General features: G+C 32.9%; 1 protein-coding gene across 2 annotated transcripts in view; it reads left to right on the forward strand.

Annotated features, from left to right (window-relative positions):
* Window positions 1-19709, forward strand: part of LOC118186215 (uncharacterized) — a 695790-nt gene that overhangs the window by 186521 nt on the left and 489560 nt on the right. For both annotated transcript variants that reach the window (XM_085813564.1, XM_085813565.1), the window contains exon 3: window positions 7410-7489. The gene's annotated coding sequence lies outside the window, so the exon portion shown is untranslated. The remainder of the gene's footprint in view (window positions 1-7409; window positions 7490-19709) is intronic.

Here is a 19709-nt window from a genome sequence, read left to right on the forward strand (position 1 = left end):
TCTTAAGTTCCCTTTCATTTTCTAAAAATGGATTTAAAAAAAAAATGAAAAATGCGTAGGTGGGAAAACTGAATTTACTTTCTTACAATTAGCCTGTCTTCGGCGTTCCGTTATTCTTGCCAATGGTGCTTGTCACTCTAGTATACGTTTGAGACAACTTGCGCGTTATTTATTCCTGTGTAGCCTTTGGGATAACTTAAGATTAGTTATAAATCTGAATTCCTTATCGTTTAAGTTACGTCATAAATGTTGGCTGGTTTGCAAGCGAAAGAAGTGCTTTTTGTTAAATTATTTGAGTTCTGAATAAACGGGCCTTTTGCATTTTTCTTAAGTTCTCTTTCATTTTCTAAAAATGGATTTTAAAAAAATGAAAAAGGCGTAGTGGGAAAATACTGAATTTACTTTCTTACAATTAGGCCTTGTTTAACCTTAAATTGGCAATCGTTCTCTAGAAAAAGATCTACACATTTTGAGGGAATCTGAATCATGCCTCTCTTCGTCAAGTACCAAAATACTGCTATAAATGTAGATTCATTTTGCAAAAGTAAAGTATTTTGTATAAAATAAAACGTTATTTCTTTGTTTAATTTTTATTCTGTAACAAAAACAAATTTCTCCTGAAATTTATTTTTTTTCTGTAAAATTTACCGCACATGCAGTGTAATTTTGCCTAATTTTAAAATTCAAATTAGTACTCTTTCCTTCCATTTAAATTCAGCTTCTGCCATGCTCACTAGCAGGTTTGAAAATATTTATTTTAATTCATCATTACGACGTCTAACTAATTATAAAATTCAAGTTCTGACTATCATAACTATTGCAATGCAGATTTAAATGGTAAAGGAATAACAGAACTTAAATAAAAAGAAAATTCGCGGATCTAATTATAGTATCTCGGGTCTTCTGTCTTCAGCGTCTGAGACATTTTCGAGTTCCCCATAGAAGACAGTGTGAAGATTTTATTTTTGGTATGAGTCTTTTACAAAGTTGCCATTCCATTTAATATAATATTCTGTACAGCTTAGTCCTTTTAACTCTAGCAACGTAATATTAAACATCAGAAAAAGTTCATGTCTGGAGGATGTCTGCTACGATAAAGTATGTTACATTTTTTTTTAATTATTATTATTTTTTTATTTTTTTTTTTATTTTTTTATTTTTTTATTTTAAAAGTACAAATGCGAAATAATGTAATTTTTTTTTTCCTTGAACTAAAAATATTCTAATACTTCTTCATCTCACTGAAACATTATGCTTACAGCTGTAAGGGGGTATAAAAATATAAAAATCTTTGCTTTAAATACTGTTAAATCGTTCTTTAAATACTGTATTTTCTTCATTATTGTGGTGCATGATTACGTAGAAATAGTTATATTTTTAATAACTATATTTCTGTCGAAATGAAAAGCTGACTGCAGAAACTTCGAATTAGTAAATAATATTCTAGCAAAATTGAGTAATTCTTCGTTTTTGCGTTGTTTTAATAATAATTTATATTCGCTATTCGAATTGACAAGATAACTTTTAACATTGCATATTTAGCGAATTCAAATGAAATTTATTAATTAAAAATACGCCATCTCTCTTAGTTTTCGGCAAATTATTTAATTTTATGCGATTTTTTTTGACTAAGAAATTGTTTTGCTTCTGTTATGTTCTATGCATATATATTATCGCGAAAGACCAAAACCTGAAGAAAATCGACATTCACCATGGTGTATATCCGAAATATTTGGTAAATGGCCTAATTTCTTACTTACACTGGCAAATGTCGACATTCACCACGACATTATAATATTCTGTAGAGCTTAGTCCTTTTAACTCTAGCAACGCAACATTAAACATCAGAAAAAATTCATGTCGAGAGGATGTCTGCTACGATAAAGTATGTTACTTTTTTAAAAATTTTAAAAGTACAAATTTGTTTATATTTATTAATTATTATTGAATACTTAATAATTATATTTTAATTTATTATTGAAGGCACGCTAGGAAGGCGGGAGAAATACCTTACATACTCCCCCTTTTAGTGTTATGACACTTTGATGGATGACACTTAGATGATGAATGTATGTTAAAATTATATTTGTTATCCCAAAGGAACTTTATCCCAGCAGGGCTATTAGTATCAAAACGGGATTTCGCGTTGAATCACTATAAAAATCTGAATCACTTTTTAAATTGTTGCCAGCAAATATTATCGCCCTATATTATATTTAAATAAATTAAATAATGATGAATTTGCATGAATGTATTCCCGTTTTTCGCAGTGTGAAAAAACATGGTACCTAGAGCCATCCAATTTGGAAGAACGTAGTCCTCCACCCGAATATGGACACCCGAATATGGAAGCTCGAATCTTGAATTTCGAATTTGTTTTATTGTGCATTTCATAATTTGCAAACTTTTAACGAATTTTTAGTTACCAAATTCAACAATTTCAAAGCGAGCAATGACAACACTGTACGGGAAGAAACAATTTTATCTCCAGCTCGCGAAATAAACTGTCTATCGAAAATTTTAAAGATATGCCGTTTCTAAATGCGATAAATTTTAAACATGATATTTAAAAAACAAAGGTAACACACAAAACGTAAAAAAACACCTCTTCGCGTATAATATAAAATCTAACGCTTTCAGACTTAAAAAACAATTTTTATTTGCTTTCTTAAGTCATAATTTATTATTAAAATTATTATTAAGTCATAATTATGATATATATTGACATAAGAGAAAGCTTAAGTAACAGCGCATGTAAATAAACTGTTGAACTTAAAACGAACAGTATATTATAAATGAGGAAAAAAAATAAGACTAATAATTTTAGTGGTTTGGCGAGCCGACTGCGATACTAAAAGCTCAGATTCTAATCCCGGACAAGGCATGGTTGTAACAGTTCGTCCCTTCATAAGTCATATGTGACGGAGGACGTGGGCACTGTCCCTTTAACTTAAGAGGCATGGGTGGCCCAACTGTAAGGTTCCTCCATAATAAAGTGATCACCACTTCTTGCCTTAGTTGTGGCCAAGCCGAATTCGGCTGAGGACCCGCTATTGGTTAAAAAAAAAAAATCTAAAAAATAAATAAATAAAATCTGAAAGCTTTCAAATTTTATATTACGCCCAATTTTATATTATGAATTTCTAATTTTATAAATAAATTTATTATTATATATTATAAATTTCAATTTTATATCACGCGTTTTTTAACGTTTTGTGTGCTATCTTTATTTATTAAATATCATGTTCTTCACACTTAAATCATAAAATTCATTTGAACAGCAATATCACAAAATGAAAAAGAGCATATCTTTAGAATTTCCGATGCACAATCTCGGGCAGTAGAGATAAAAATATTTTTTTTTTTTTTTTTTTTTTTTTTGCGTGAAGTGATTGCCATTGCTGGGTTTAAGATCTTTGAGTTTTTTAATCAAAAATTCCTTAAAGTTTAACAAAATATGAAATAGATAATAAAACAAATTCCAAATTCCAAGTTCGGGCTCCCATATTCTAGTGGAGGACAACTTATTGAAAATTTGATATTTCTACGTACCGTTGTTTTTTCTCAGAGACAGAAACATACATACATTCATGCAGATTCATTATTATTTAATTTGTTTTAATATAATGCAGGGCGATAATATTTGGTGGCAACAATTTGAAAAGTGATCTGACATTTATAGTGGACCAACGCAAAATGCCAAAACGAAATTAATAGCCCTTTGGGCTAACGCCTTTTATGCTAAAAAAAAAAAAAAATAACTTAATTTACGTTACAGGACCTTATGAATTCCAACAACTTAAACTGTTATGACACTTTGAATTGCACAAGAGTCCCTTGCTTTTACAACTGCATTTAAACAAGGAATAAATACTTCTTCTTCTCGGCTTCTCGTTTTGAAGTGTGACAAGTGTCTATCTGCGCTTCTCGACATTTACCGAATGTATAAGACTATAAACAAATAGTCGCTCTTTCATCAACGTAGCTGCTATATGTTGACATTCACCAATTTCGATCTTTCAAGGTGACATATATGTATTATAGAAAAAAAAATGTGTAAATCTATTTCTATGCTAAAAATTAAATGTTATTTTGTTTAGATAACAATTTTCAAATTAATTATTCTATATCGCAATACATATTTATAATCCACAAGAAAATATTTATATACCCTATAAGCTCTGATTTTTCTATTTTAATTATTCAGATATATTATTCTAAGTGTCACGTTTTCTTTCTCCGCATCACTAGATAAGCGTATATTCTAAATGTAAACATCTTTTTGCATTGTTAGATAAACGTTGTTTTGGATAGCTATACTTTTCTTCATTTTTCGTGTTTCAGTCATTTCTTTATCATTGCATCAATAAATTCGCATCTTGGTCTTATCTTAATTGGTTCTTTCATTATATTTGGTATAGGTAAAAAAATAATGGAACAAACTCGACGCCTATATAAGGCAGCGCTTCTTAGATTTATTTCATTCATGACACATTTCTAATTAAAATAAACAATTTATTTTTAAATAATTTCTTCCTGTAAATAATTTATTTCTTGACCCTAAGTAATTTGTTTCTTCACTAATACCTTTTTGCGAAAGATGAAATCAGTTCACTATATAGTTATGCCCGAGAAGTCTGTTGCTTAGATGACGTTATAAATTGATAGTTTGCGCCGTTAGGTGACGCTTCGAACATCTTGTCTCTGTTGATATTCTGTAACTTGAGTTTTGATGGAAGATCGAAGGTGTTAAGCCTAATAATGTTGAAGGCGTTTGCCTAACAATAATGCTTGTAACCATTGTATTATATTGTAACAAAATGTGTGTATTAATGAGGAGAAGGAATGATCACTTACCTCTGGAATTAAGGCTCTCTGATAGTAACCGGAATTAGTTACTACAGATGACGACTGGTGCAAAACTCACAACTGCTTTGATGGTTAAAACGTCGTTTTTATTACGCACAAGAACAATTATCCGGAAATACATTTTTGCTTAAACCTGGTGCAACACTAAGAATACTAAACTCGCCGCACAATTTCCATATACGCAATTTACATTTCAGGTAACAAAGAAGGCGACGCCACAGACGTGGTTTATTCAAGCAGCAGCAGGTGGGTAAAAGCAGTGCATACTAACTTCAGTTGTATTTATAGCTGGAAAGTCTTTGTGTTAATCCTGAGCAGCGGTTGGGCTAAAGATGTCGCAGTGCAAAGAAATTGCAGGGAAAGAGTGACGTACTATACGGCAGAGTGAAGTAAAATGGGGCAAAGCGCATCTTTGAAGCGGGGATAGGTTTAGTTAAAATTTATAAATTTGAAGGTCATATTTTATTTGAAGGTCATTTGTTCATATTTTATATATATGTGATGATAATGTAGTTTGTTGCAGATAATTTGACGTTAGCTGAGTGCTTGATTAAGGAAAACACCAATCACTTTTCATTAGCTAGTGGACTGAAAGTTAGAAGTGCACTGAAATGTCGATTACGTAGTTGATGTCCAGAACTTTTGAAGAATGACAAATCACTTGATAATCCAAACATGTCTTTATTATTTGTTGATTACTCCATGACATGATACATCACATTGAGGATCTGTACAGTTCTGATTATGACGCATTACATTTTTAACAATGCGTGGAAGCAGCCAAGGAAGACATATCCCTCAGCTAACAGGCATAGGCAGCTAAAGAGAAGGTGTAGATAGTATTAATTATTATTTATAAGCTTGGAAATTCTTTTGTTTGAGCAAAAGTTTACAACAATGCGAATGAATACTGCAGGAAAATTGTAGAAGTCTTGAAGGAGTTATGTTTTAATTCAAAATTAATAATTTAAAGGTCTATTATCAGTTTGTTCGGAATAAGTTTCGATTTTTAATAATTTTTAAAGTTTTTCCTCCTCGTATATCTTTACAAGTTATATATATATATCTTTACAAGTTATATATATATATATAGAGAGAGAGAGAGAGTACTTTTGGATTTGTTTCAACTAATCAAAAATTAACGGAAAAAATCACTTTTTAATGCAGCAGGTTTTTGTTTCTTTTGCAGCGTAACAAATTCAATCTTTCTGTAATATATGAAACAGCTGGACCTAAAATGTGTTCAGCATTTTTCAGCATCGAATGACATTTGGATTTAATAGGCGTTTAAACTGGAAAAGTCATTACACATAAAGGATGCTGAATGCTAGAACAGCGTTTAATGCAATTTCAGAAACTGTAGAAAATTCAATTCTAATTGACCTAGAAATCAGTCAACGACTTCTTCTTTTGAAAATCAAGTTTTGAGTCTCTCAATAGCTCTACAAATTCTATTAGGACTTTAAATGGCAGCTGATTAATCCTATTAATAAAATTTCTTTTAAAGTCTCATCATTCACTTACCGTTTCTCCTGAGACAGACTCATTGATTTGAAAAGTGTTTTCAGGAACTAGCAACGGCACTCATATGAGAAGTTGTGATTGACGCTTAACTGGTTACGCCCTCCCCGCAGCAGGATCATACAAGGCATACCAGTGGCCGAGCAGTTGCTGAACATTGGTAGTTTGGTCTCAGTTTCGAATCCCGCGAACAGGCTGCCTGCATGGGCGCTTTCGTGGTTTTACAAATGTGTAACTTGTGTATGATCCAGTTTCGCTTAGAAACTCTTCCACGAAGGTATCCCTCCCTTTAGGCAGATAGCCCTCGAGGTTTTTCCGTAATTACATAATTTAAACCGAAACAAAATTATACAAAAGTGAGTTCTCTTAAAAAGACAGGTAATACGAATATACTATTGGCCCTCTTTCAGCTGGTATTGCAATGGAAGTACTTCTCATTTGAAAGCCTATCTTTAGGGGATCGTCTATGTTAATTTTATAATAAGAGATTAGCTAGCATAAAATAAATTTTTATCCTTGGTCTACTGAATATCTTTGGAGGTGACAAATGGTTGGTTTTGTAAATAGTTAGTGAAAGGGAGAAACCAGTTCTAAAGCTAGTTTGAGGCGAAATCCTTGATGTTAAAATATTTGGGTTTTCTAGAACAATGAAGTAGTTAATGTAATTTCTTTAAATTCATGTATATTAATTATATTTTCGCAGCCCCAACATATTTTGCTTTAGGACCCTGGTCAAAGACGAAACGCTCTTTATCATCTCATCAAATCATAATCTTTTGGGTTATGGGCCAAAATTTCAAAATTCACAATTCTTGAATAGCTGTTAATTCATAAATACCTTTTAATGGGTCTATAAATTCAGGTTATCTCATATTCTTATATTCTTGTTTTCCACTAAAACATTTAAATAATAAATATTAATGCTTTCACTTTAGTGTATTCATGTATTTATTTTATTAATAGTTTCTTAAAAAATACATTGTACATATTAAGTAATTTTCACTGCTTTTTTCTTTTAGAATAACTATGAATCTGGAAGTCATCGATATTTGAAACTCTACTACATAGCTTAGTGTTGCCATTTGAATTTCGTCTAACGGTAACGTATCTTCTACATCTCTATTCGCGTTTTAAGAATAAATAAGAGAGTCATTGTTATTACGTAAATTGCCTTAGAAATGTATAACTAATTAATAATTATTTCAATAAAATTTCCCATGTTTTCAAAAAACGCTATGCATTTTGTAACAAATAACTAACTGAATTTACGCGTTACAAATTTTACCCCATGTTATGTAAATGTGATAATATTGTAAGGTGTATTTTAATTTTATGACAGTTATTTTAATTTTGAAGACCTTTCCTTTCAATTCTTGTTTCCCATTTACAACGCCCTACCAAAACGAGTTTTTAGAATCCAGTTGAATGTAAATGAGTTGGAAGTAGTATTTACTGGAAGTACAATCAACTTCAATAGACAGCTCTAGGAGTAAATATGATGTTCCTTGCCCTTTGTCTATGAGAAACGTCGAGGAACCCATTGAACTTTCTAACGAATTGTTGCTGAGTTCAATCACTAACAATGTAGACGCGAGAAGGGTTAAATGCACCTTTTATTCACTCAAATAAATAATAACAGTGGGCCCCTTCTCGAGCTTACAAGAAAGCCTCTACTCGTGCTTTAACTCAGAATAAGAAAATAAGAAACTAATCTGATATTAACTAAACTAGACTAAGCCGAAGCTAGACACAATTAGCTAACATAGTTGCCCCTTAACTAAAACTAGCCGGCGAATATCAGTAACCACGCATAATACGGCCGAGCGTAACAGCTTCAACAATGAATTAACCAGAAGGCAGACACGCGCCACTAAGGACTCCTATCGAAGTTAGTTGAACTTTCAATAAATACTACTCCTAAGTCATTTGCATTCAACGCTATTCTAAAAGCTCATTTTGGTAGGGAGTTGTAAGTGGGAAATACGAATTGAAAGCAAAGGTCTTCAAAACTAAAATAACTGTTATAAAATTAAATTACACTTTACAATATAATATAATGTTTGGCAAAGTAATGTGATATAATATAATGAAATGCAATATAGTGTGATGTAATGTAATATAATATAATGTAATATGCATGGATTTTAAAACCGGTGCATTTAAGATGCTGAGTTCCCCAAACGCTAGTGAATACTTTGTACTTTCATAATTGAATCATGCCGGCTTTCAAAAACTATTTTAAACCCCAAAGACCAATCACAGCAAAATCTAGCAAGAAGAGTCCCTAAAAAGCGTTCTGAGGAACAATGATGCAGATTGAAACAAAAGTGTGAGACAAGTCCCTCAGCAAGACATCATCTCACTTCATCTCAAAGTGTTTAACTAGCAGAATCACCAGAGTCCGGTTCTGATGTCAGGACTTGTGTTTCTCTTGATTTGCTTTGGAAACATGGAATGCCCTGAATAAGAACAGGGAGCTTACTCAAGCTGTGTTCAAGATTTGTGTATAACAAACGACACAAGCAGGAAGGGTATACGAAACCCTTTATTTTCAATACTTTACAGGCACTTCCGAACTTATACTAAGAGGAATACAGAGACCAGCCACTTGTGGTCTGAACGTAAGAATATAAAACTACTAACTAAAACTCTAACTAAAAGCTAACTTTGAATTAGTATACAAATGCCTAGCACTAAGACTGGCCTTTATTTAAAAAGGGTACGTATGTAGTACGCCGAGCTGCTGAAACTACAATACGTTTACAAATATCAAGAGGGTTAAACCTCTGGCCTTAAAAGCAACCAGCAACCGAGTGAAAACTCGTAAAACTGCAGTGGCAAGTGACTTGCTTCCTAAAACTCCTTCTCTCTCCTGCTTGGCAAAAAGCCACAACTTAAGTACTTGGGCGTTAACAAGACAATTTGCATAAACAAGTTAAAGCATTTAATTCTGGCCGGAAGTAGAAAATAAGAAGTGATAGTATAGTTTTAAAATAAAATAAACGTTAGTAAAATACTGATCTTACACTGTTAGTAATTCAACAACTTCCATATCTCTCTTTAATAACTCTCTTTAATAAACGTTAGTAAAACTTAGGATCCTTACACTGTTAGTAATTCAACAACTTCCATATCTCTCTTTAATTTTCCCCGTATGGAAATTTCCTTCTTGCATCTTATGGAAAAATCTTGAAGTTTTCTGAGAAGACTTAGCAGTCTAGTATTCTTCTAGAATGATTTCAATTTTAGCTGGAACAAATTGAAGATATCTGAGTAGTACAATTTATTTCTTCTCTAGTTTTCTCCATTTAAGCTCCTTTGCGAACTCGTGGCAATTTTTGCGTTTTAAGGGTCGTCTCCTTAATATCTGAGGTATCTTCTGAGGTCTACTGATATCTGAGGCTGATCTCTTTCTCTACCTTTTGTAACTTAAAAGTGTAAATTAAATGAGGCTTTGCGCACTTGAAGCAACGGGGTACATTAAACTGGCTGTGCATGCTTAAAATGGCGATGGCCAAATCATAATTCTTCCTACATGAGAAATAAACTTTAAGATAGTCTTTGGGTCAGCATACCTTGGAAATCTTTGATCTTGTTAAAGGTTTCCATTTAGGATCGGCGAGAGCTTTTTCTTTTTCTTTTCTTCTTGTGGGTCAATTACCATTTCTTTGAAGTCAGGAGCTTTTATCAGAAACAGGTACGAAGCTAAAACTGAGTTTCATCAAAGAACCTTAATCTATCTTCTCCTGCGATTTAGCAATTTTCCTTGGCTCTTCCAGTTGTATTGTATTATTAAACATAAGACAAAGTGGTTGTTGATCTTTGATATACCTAGGAGAAGAAATCGCAGACATCCATTCAGTCCATCTCTTCCGGCTTTGGAATTACGCTTCATATAAATCATTCGACAGTAGAATACCAACATTTTCACGCAAAATCTTAATTAATATCTTCTAGATCCTATATATGGATTTTAAGCTCCAAAAAAGCTTTTTATATATGGTCAATATCAGTTCTTCTTACGAAAATGGTCGGAAAATTACGAGCAGTACTGTTGTTGCAACTCTCAGGGATACAACGTGCAGGTTACAAATTAAATAATCACAGCAGGGATTATTAATAGAAAGATTTAATGTGGATATCTCATACAAGCTGAAACATGTTACATTACTCTAAGAACTGCGTACATATGGCTGAGTGAAAAGGGAATTTCCCCGCTTAGTTCGCAGTTAAAGAAAAATAAGAATATTAAAATGTAGTCCAATCAAATGCGGCGCTTCTTCTGTCGACTTCGCACAGCCTTTACGTAATCGTCTGTCTGCAGCAGCCATCTCCAACAACTGTTATCGACTGCAGCAGGAGCATCAACATAGAAGCGGTGTGTTCTAAGAATATAATGCATGTCTAGGCAAGAATGCCAGCACGTAGTACGTACATCTCAAATGCGAACTTAACTGATGAAGGCAGCCCTCCAACTCTGCGTCTCTTTTGTTAATGAAATCAGGATAAGAATAAGGTCCAAGAACCAGATAGGGTGACTAATGAAACAACCTCGTTACTTACCTGATATGCGATCATACTTACAGCCAAAAACATCGCGCACGAAAACTTCGCGGAGAAAACAGCGAAAGGCGAAAACATCGTGCTACAAAACATCGTTGGAGGAAACATCGCAGTCCTAAAACTTCGTGGTACAAAACATCGACGTCGAAAATAAAGCGGTTAAAAACTTCGCAGTTTAAAAAGATCGTCGTCGAAAATATCGTAGTAAAAATAAAGTATCTACAAATCATCGCATGACGATAACATCGCAGACATGCTTTTTTCAGGCTTTAATAACTGTAAATGGATATTCCCATAATGATTTGTGAGCGCAAGATGGAAAGAAGGATAATTTTTGCTTTCATATTTTTTATTAACTAATAAATGTTTTCTGAGAAAATAAGAAATTTAAGCATAGAAAATTAATGCAATTTATAATAGAATAGCATTTTAAACTTAATAGAATTTTAAATCGACATAGTTAACTAACAAAGGTCATTAATAAATCATTTTTATAAAGGTTTTTACTGGTAAATTTTCATGAAAATTGTAATCTATAAGTTGCATTTAGTTTTCTATGCTTAAGTTTCCTTCTTATTTTCTCAGCAAAAATTTATTAGTTAATAAAATATGTGAAAGTAAAATTTATCCTTCTTTACACCTTGCGCTCAAAAATCATTATGGGAATATCCATTTACAATTATTAAAACCTGAAAAAAGCATGTTTGCGATGTTATCGTCATGCGATGATTTGTAGATACTTTATTTTTTACCACAATACTTTCGACGACGATGTTTTTAAACTTCGAAGTTTCTAGAACGCTTTATTTTCGACAACGATGTTTTACCACGATGTTTTAGAACTGCGGTGTTTTCTCTCAAGATATTTTATAGCACGACGTTTTCGCCTTGCGTTGTTTTTTCCTCGACGTTTTCGTCCACCACGTTATCGGCTGACACCACGATCATAGTATTAATTCACTTATCCTTTGAGTTATACAAACCACACTTTGGAGACTACTGGTTCACATGTTGAAGAGGAAGGAAGGGGAGTAATTCTTTGCCACTAAATTGGTAAGCTATGTTGAAAATAATTCTATCCCAATCTTTTGTACTCGTATATTGTATTTAATATATTTGAAATGCATGAAACTATGAAAACTTCGACTATGAAAGTGCAACCCTTGTTGGAACGCTGCTAAAAGTCTGGTAGTAGAGCATGTCATGTCAAAAAGTCAAATATGTCCGGTAAAAAAGTGTATATCGGATTCAGAAAAACCGCGTAAATCATTAAATATTATTATTATTGTAATGAAATATATTATTATTATTTATTAATTATTGTAATTATGTATGTCATGATATTTTTTCCGGCTTTGTATTGTTTTTAATTAGTTTTTGCTCTAATGAAAAATCCCTTTGCTTATGTCTAATCATTCTGCATGTTAAATCAAGCTGCTATGCGAATGCGCGCTAATGTTGATAGTCGCAAATGCTGTAATAAACTAGTACTAGTGATAATGCGCTACTAGTATGAGGTATATGTAATAAGCTGGAATTTAAACATTCTTACAGATAAGAAAGCTCGGATGATATACAATATTGAGAAAAGAAGTATTGATATTTATGCAGGTATAAATGATTCTGCTTTTCATTTTCATTAACACTGCGCTAAAATTTATTCCATATTAAAAGACTGAGTTATTTCCAAAAGAGCTGAATTGCATTGCTTTTGATATATATCATCTAAGAAATTGTTTTCCAATTTTCTAACAAAGCGCTTTTAACAAGACACTGTGAACAAAACTTTCTTAATTAAAATCGTCAACCTGTCTTACTATACTTTTAAAAAAAGGTGAAAATTAAAAAATATCTTTCATAATGAAACTGAGCATACGGAAAGGGTGGTTGTTAATTAGGAGCAAAAGATGCAAATAGCTTGTAATTCGATACACTGCGTAACAAAATCCAAATCAAACCTTCGGTCGAATGATTTTTCCAAAATTCCTTTTTTAATTTTGGCAACAATCTGTGAAGCTTATTTTTTCCCCATCATTTTTCCGTTGGAAGTTTCTAATGCCCTGTTTTAATTTAATATTTATTATCTGAAGTTAAAGGTTTTTTTTTAGCATTTTTTAATTACATTCTAGTATCTTCTTGCATACAGCCCGAAGGCAAATTTTATGGAAATTATACTCATTCAGCTTCTTAATAAATTCAAAAGTTTTAACAGCATTCTTTAAACATTCTTTATGAATTCTATCTGAGTTGGAGATATCCAATTTGCGTGCACATCAAATAATACGTCTTGCTTGGAATTTTAATTAAATGTCTGGATTCAAAAATGTTTTAAAATATTTTTGTTCACTTTTTAAGAATTAATTAATTTAGAATAAGTTTGGTATTTTTCATCGGTTAAATAATTTCCCATTTAAGCATTAAATTTTGTTTCCGGCGAAAATATACACATTAATATTTATGGAATCTACATTGCTCAAAGGTTGTGCGACAGTGCTTTCTTCAACTGTGAAATATTTTGGCATATAGAGACTCGAGAGGTTATACAGCCATAATTCTATGGAATATTTAACTCTTTTGCTCTGAAATAAGCTTTTTATGAACTGTACTACCTTTCATTTTAAATCAGAATCCTACAATTTTTTAGCTTCAAAAATGTTATTTAAAAGTACGGTTTGATCTAATTTCTTCCCCCTACAAAAAAATTCAATATTTGATAGTTATACAAAAAATATTATTATTACAAATTCATTTTAATATGTGCTTTATAATTTTTTAATATTGTTACGAAATGTCCAGGCGCGGTAAGGTCGCTTCCCCGCAAAGCAGTTTTTGGGTTGCCATAAAATCTCAAGAGAAGGCAGGGTTGCCAGATTTGGCGAGAAATCGCCCATTTGGCGACAAAATTGTCGATATGCCATGGACGGACGGAGAACCTTCTGGAACGAATTCTTACCGGTTGAGCCCAGAATGTTCTCGAACACAAGCCGAAAACTATATAAACTCTGCTGGTCCGCAGTCAGTTAATGTGTACCTCGTCTTGCTAGCTGATAGTCAGTCAATGAGCGAGTGTCTCGAAGTCTAGCGCCGAGTTGGTCATCGAGTGCATCGATTGAGTCTTTTAGTGTATCGCGAGTTAGTGCATCTTCGAGTTTTGTCTTAGGCTGTGCTGAGTCGAGAGCTATACTCTTGTGTATCGTGGTGTGCATTCTTGTACCTTGGAGAGTCTAGAGAGTGCATGGAGTTCCGAGAACGACCAAGCAGATTCGGGAGCTGTACTCTGGTACTTTGCAGTGAAGCTGTTTCCACCGTTATTGCCTGACAGTGTGAAGGCTGTGTCGCTGAACGTGTCAGCGTGTTTATAACAGTTCAACGACTGTAAAGGTAATTTTGGAGCTATCCGATTAATATTAGTAAATAAAGTGTGTTTCGATACTTCATCAAGTGTCGTCGTTATTCACTCCAAATCTACGAAAAGGAAAAAAAAAAAAAAAAACCCGGGAACAACAAACACAAACAATGGTTACAAAAATTATTAGTAAAATAGACCAAATAGTGATGGCAATAAAAAGCAAAAATCATACAATGATTTCTACTGCCTGGCGCTCACCGTTAATAATTTTCATCACAGATTTACATAATTGTGCGAAATCTTTATAGCATAAAAAGGGATTTTCAAAATCAATATTTTTATTGTTTCTTAAGCTATTAAAGTAGGGACTGACCTCGAGGAAATGGTTAGCATCACCAAACAGACCACATAGTTTACATTTATCGTCGTTCTGTATCTTAAACCTTAGAGTCCCAACGAAGGCATTGCTCATTTTTTATGTCTTTTGCTTGAGAATAACCTAATGTCTCTACAGTGCCACCCGAATTTAAAGGGTTGTGGATGATGATTCTTTACCACCAGGAACTGGCGACTGAGTCCAATAATCCCCAGTCGCCTTTTAAAAGAGGTGGCGGCGAGTTGCTTTTAAAACAAAGTACCAGACGTTGGCGCACACCGACCCACCTAACGGAGTGTATAAAATATTTTCTACATGCTTTCGTGTTGTAACTGTTAGCACACTGGGTGCATATTCGAGAGGTGCAGGTTCGAGTCCCGACGAGGGCATTGCTCATTTTCACGTTCCGTGTTTAAAAAAAAACCTAATGACTCTACATCCATTATAATAACATCTATTATTTTACAGTATTTTATAAAAACCGTTGCCAGACATTTTCAGATTTGTGTCTTCAGGATAGTGTGGAAAGGAACAATTCCAAAATCTGTAATATCATCTGCTATCATTATATTTCCGTAGACAATTTGTTTTATGATAATGTTTTGTGACGGTATTTTGTCTTCTTTCTGCAATACGCAAGCTTACCTTTACATATAGACATGTCCGGTTAATTCAGAATCCAGTTAATTCAGAACCCAGTTAATAACTCTGATTAATCAAGATTTAACTGCATATAGTTTCATACCTGAGCAAAACGCAAGAATCTTATAAAAAGCCAGGCCAGTAGCTAAATTATCTTTTTGCATCATTCTGATACGTCAGATTTGACACACATTCTGAAGATCCCTTAATTATGACAAGTTTTCCTTACAAGTTTTCATTTATCATAGACATGTTATGGAAATGTGTATTCCTAATGTCATACACAATTATTGCCGAAAGCGAAAAATATTTCCTGCAGCTGTCACGCTTGTCCTTGTATATCTGATTAGCAACTATATACCTCTGAATGATAAAATAAAATACCATGTATTAGACGTTCCTATTAATATATACGTTTATTGATGATAAGACATGACTTCAAATTCTAGCTATCGAAAACATTCAAATAATTAGCTTATTTTCCTTACCGTTATACCAGTAATAAGGCACAATTTATTCAGAAATAACAAACAGATTGGCACGTGTTGCCACTTTAGTGCTAAAATTGTGTAACGATTTGAGCTGAAAGCTATTTCTCTCAAAACAATCGCGTTTTGCGTTTGATTATTCGATTAGCAATGGAAGCATCCATGGTTTGGGGTCTCCGAATGTTCTTTTTTAAAACTATTGTAATTAAATTAGTTTCATTAATAGATTATTCGAATTTTATTAAGAATAAATGTGTAACTCATATCTAAAAATATAATTAATTATAATGTGTGATTTTGGAATTTTATCTAGGTACAGCAACATGTTACATTTAATAAAAAAACTTATGATTCGTATATAAATAAACTGAAAACTAGTATGCCCTTGTATATACCTTGTTGAGACACTGGGATTTTTGAAGCAAGAGATTTCAAAACTGTGCAGTTCCTTCACCAGAACTCGAACTTTGACCTCTCGAATACGCGCCGAGTATGCTACAGTTACCCACGAAGGCATGCAAAAAGAAGAGAGAAAATACCTTATAACCTTTTAAAGATTGGGTTGGCAAGAAAGTAATTTCGGTTTGCAGATTTTTTGTTTGTTACACTTTTCTCAATCTTAGATATATATATATATATATATGTAAGATAAAAATATATGAATCAAAATTATAATATAACTATAAACATTAATTCTTCCTCTCTATTCTAAAATCGTAATAACTTCTCTGCATTGCGTCATTTCTAGATCACTCTATGGCCCGCGCAACTCCGATGACGTAATAATTAAGAACTGAAACTGTCCTTGAAAACCAAAACTTTTCTCTTCGCGTGCCTCCATCTTGCATAACTATGCACTTCACCTCTTGCTCTCTACTGTGCTAAGATGTAATTTCGCTGGCTTGCTTTCTATCCCAACAACATCAAAAATGTAAATCTTCTGTGGAGAGGCACGACTAGAGTGCTAAGTGATTGTGGCCACAAATACCAATTGGAAATAAAAATGGAATTAAAATCGCTTCTACTGCCAAGTTCTTTAGATGTTACCAAGTTAGCATTACTAGCATACTGCGCAATCAAAATTCTTCTTCAATATGGATCTAAGCACGCATCTACAGTGTTCCGTCCGTTCATTTCCTTTGCTTTTATTATGACATATATATATATTTCTTTTGAGATTTAGTAGCTGACACTTTTAGGTTGCTTTAGAAACAAATTCTCTGTATTTTTGTTTAAAACTGTTAATTTAGCGTCAGTTTTAACATCAAGAGCAAAAATAAACATTTTCGTCGTATTTTACTCTTTTTTTTTTCATAAAAGCAAGAACATTCCTGAGGCTAACTGAGGGATATGTGAAGTTCATGATGTTAATTTCTTAAGAGAACTCATGTGTCAGAATTGGTTTAAAAACTTTCGTTCTGTAGATTTTTCACTTGAAGATGACCAGCGTTCTGGCCGACTTTCTGAAGTTAATGATGACAAACTTAATGCTATAATTGAATGGAATCTTCATGTAACTGTGCCAGAGATTGCGAAAAGGTTAAATGCAACAATTGAAAAGCACATAAGTTGTATTGAACTCGTTAAGGAGCTCGAAATTTGGGTTCCGCATGAATTGAAAGAAATTCACTTAACACAGCGAATCAATATTTGAGATAAGCATTTCAAACATTTAATACAATCAACCCTTTTTCGAAACAAATTATCACTGTTGATAAAAAATGGATCTTCTTTAATAACATTTATTCAAAATCAGCACAAATCACAATCGAAAGCTAAATTGTATCAGAAAAAACCATGCTATCAACCTGCGGGATCACAAATGTATTATGCATTTTAAGTTGCTTCAAAGCAACCAACCGATCAAATCAGATGTTTATTGCCAACAACTTATAAAATTGGAGGAAGCAATCAGAGAGAAAAGGCCAGAAGCCAGGATCGGCAAATCGCAAAGAAATCGTGTTCCATCACGATAATGCGAGGCCTCGTATATCTTCAGCAACACGTACTGGAACTTGATTGGGAAATGATGTCTCATTCTACATATAGCCCTGACCTTGCACCATTGGATAATCATTTATTTCAAAGTTTACAAAACTTCTTAAATGGTAAAAATTTCAGTAATAACGATGACCTCAAATCGCACTTAATTGAGTATTTTGCTGATAAAGACCAGTTCTATGAGCGCGGAATCATGAAGTTACCAGAAAGATGTTGAAAAGACATTGAATGGATTGGATTGGATTGGATCACTCAGTTATGGCCAAGCACACGAGGGCTATCTGCCTAAAGGGAGGGATGCCTTCGTGGAGGACTTTCTAGGGGAAACTGGGTATACACCTTACACATGGGCAAAACCACGAAAGCGCCCATGCAGCCATCCAGTTTGCGGGATTTGAACCTCGGACCGAACTACCAGTGTTCAGCGCCTTTACCGCTCGGCCGCTGGTGGGCGACATTAAATGAAACAGAAGATATTTGAGGGATTAAAGCTTATTTTTTGTACAGAAAAATTAAGTTTTATTTCCCACTAAAAAAACGAAATTACTTTCTAGCCAACACTAGAAATGTATTTAGATACACACCATGTATTTAGACAACTTTATAAACACCATGTATTTAGACAACTTTATAAACACCATGTATTTAGATAACTTTATTATTCCAAACACACGCACACACAAAAAACGAATTTTTTATTGTAACCACAAATAAGAAATTAAGAGGAATTTGAATGCTAATCGGTAGCAGTTTTTGTTGTCCACTATTCAATTTTAACCACCATATTAAGAAGTATTAAGACATGATTTCAGAAGTAAGTTAATATTTTCTGAAGTCGTATTTCAAAATTATAAGAACAAGTGAAATTTCAAATTATGTTATTTCTAGGGCCCAATGTCTAAGTGTATTTGCTCACCTTATCGGATAGATGTCTGGCTTCTTCTTTGTGCCCGTTTTTATTTAACGCTATTAACTGTTAACACTATTACTTACCACGTATGAGGTAATCTGAAACGGGATGGCGTATTTTTTCTATATTCTTCGAAGGTCCTTTATTATATAAAATTCATTTATTATATAATATTGAAATTCATAAAATATTTTGGCTGTCATTGGCTGTCAATTTGCGACTTTTTCAGTGCTATTACAAGAGCTTAGAGACGCAATTATATACGCAAATAACATTACCTCTTATTCCTTTAAATTACAAACATTCAGAACTGCAGTAGGCTCATTTTATTGTGATCATGATTAATATTATCAGTTGGATATTGTAATCAAATTGTCGAACTCGCTCCCGTTTGTATACGAAAACATGGATATATGTCGCTCATTGTGATCAACAATTCGATTGCTATATCAAAATCTTTTACAATAAACTTTTTAAACTAAACTAAAGTTTCCAAATAAATTTAAAATGTGCTATAAAAATTGCCAAAAGACACAGAAGTGTCTCCAAATAAGAGATTTCATAATCAAATATTTTGGTTTTAATTTTAGCCAAGTATTTAAAATTAGAGGAAAACACTTTAGTTTGAGATAGATTTTCAATTACTCTTGTCGATTTTCAGCAGACCAGAAAAAGTCTCTCTTCTTCAGGAACCAAAACAGTCTGCAGAATGTTTCTTCAGATGAAGACATCTTCTACGGCAAATTGCAGTTGCTTTTTTGCCTACTTTTAAATTTTTTACACTAACAAGTTCTTTTCCAATGAGGAATGCTTTCTTATTATTACGATTACTAGTACAGCATCGCTCGAGTAATTTCTATATACATTTCATAAACAAACTTTTGCTTTTGCTTAATTAAAATGCTGTGAAAGTGCCTATCTATGTGTTTCTTGACAATTTTATATGAAATTAATTAAATTCCATGGCTGTTTCGAAGGTTATGTTTTCAC

The sequence above is a fragment of the Stegodyphus dumicola genome, chromosome 3 (genome assembly GCF_044657685.1).
Source record: "Stegodyphus dumicola isolate Sdum_Otavi_A_Nest chromosome 3, ASM4465768v1".
Taxonomy (NCBI): Eukaryota; Metazoa; Arthropoda; class Arachnida; order Araneae; family Eresidae; genus Stegodyphus; species Stegodyphus dumicola.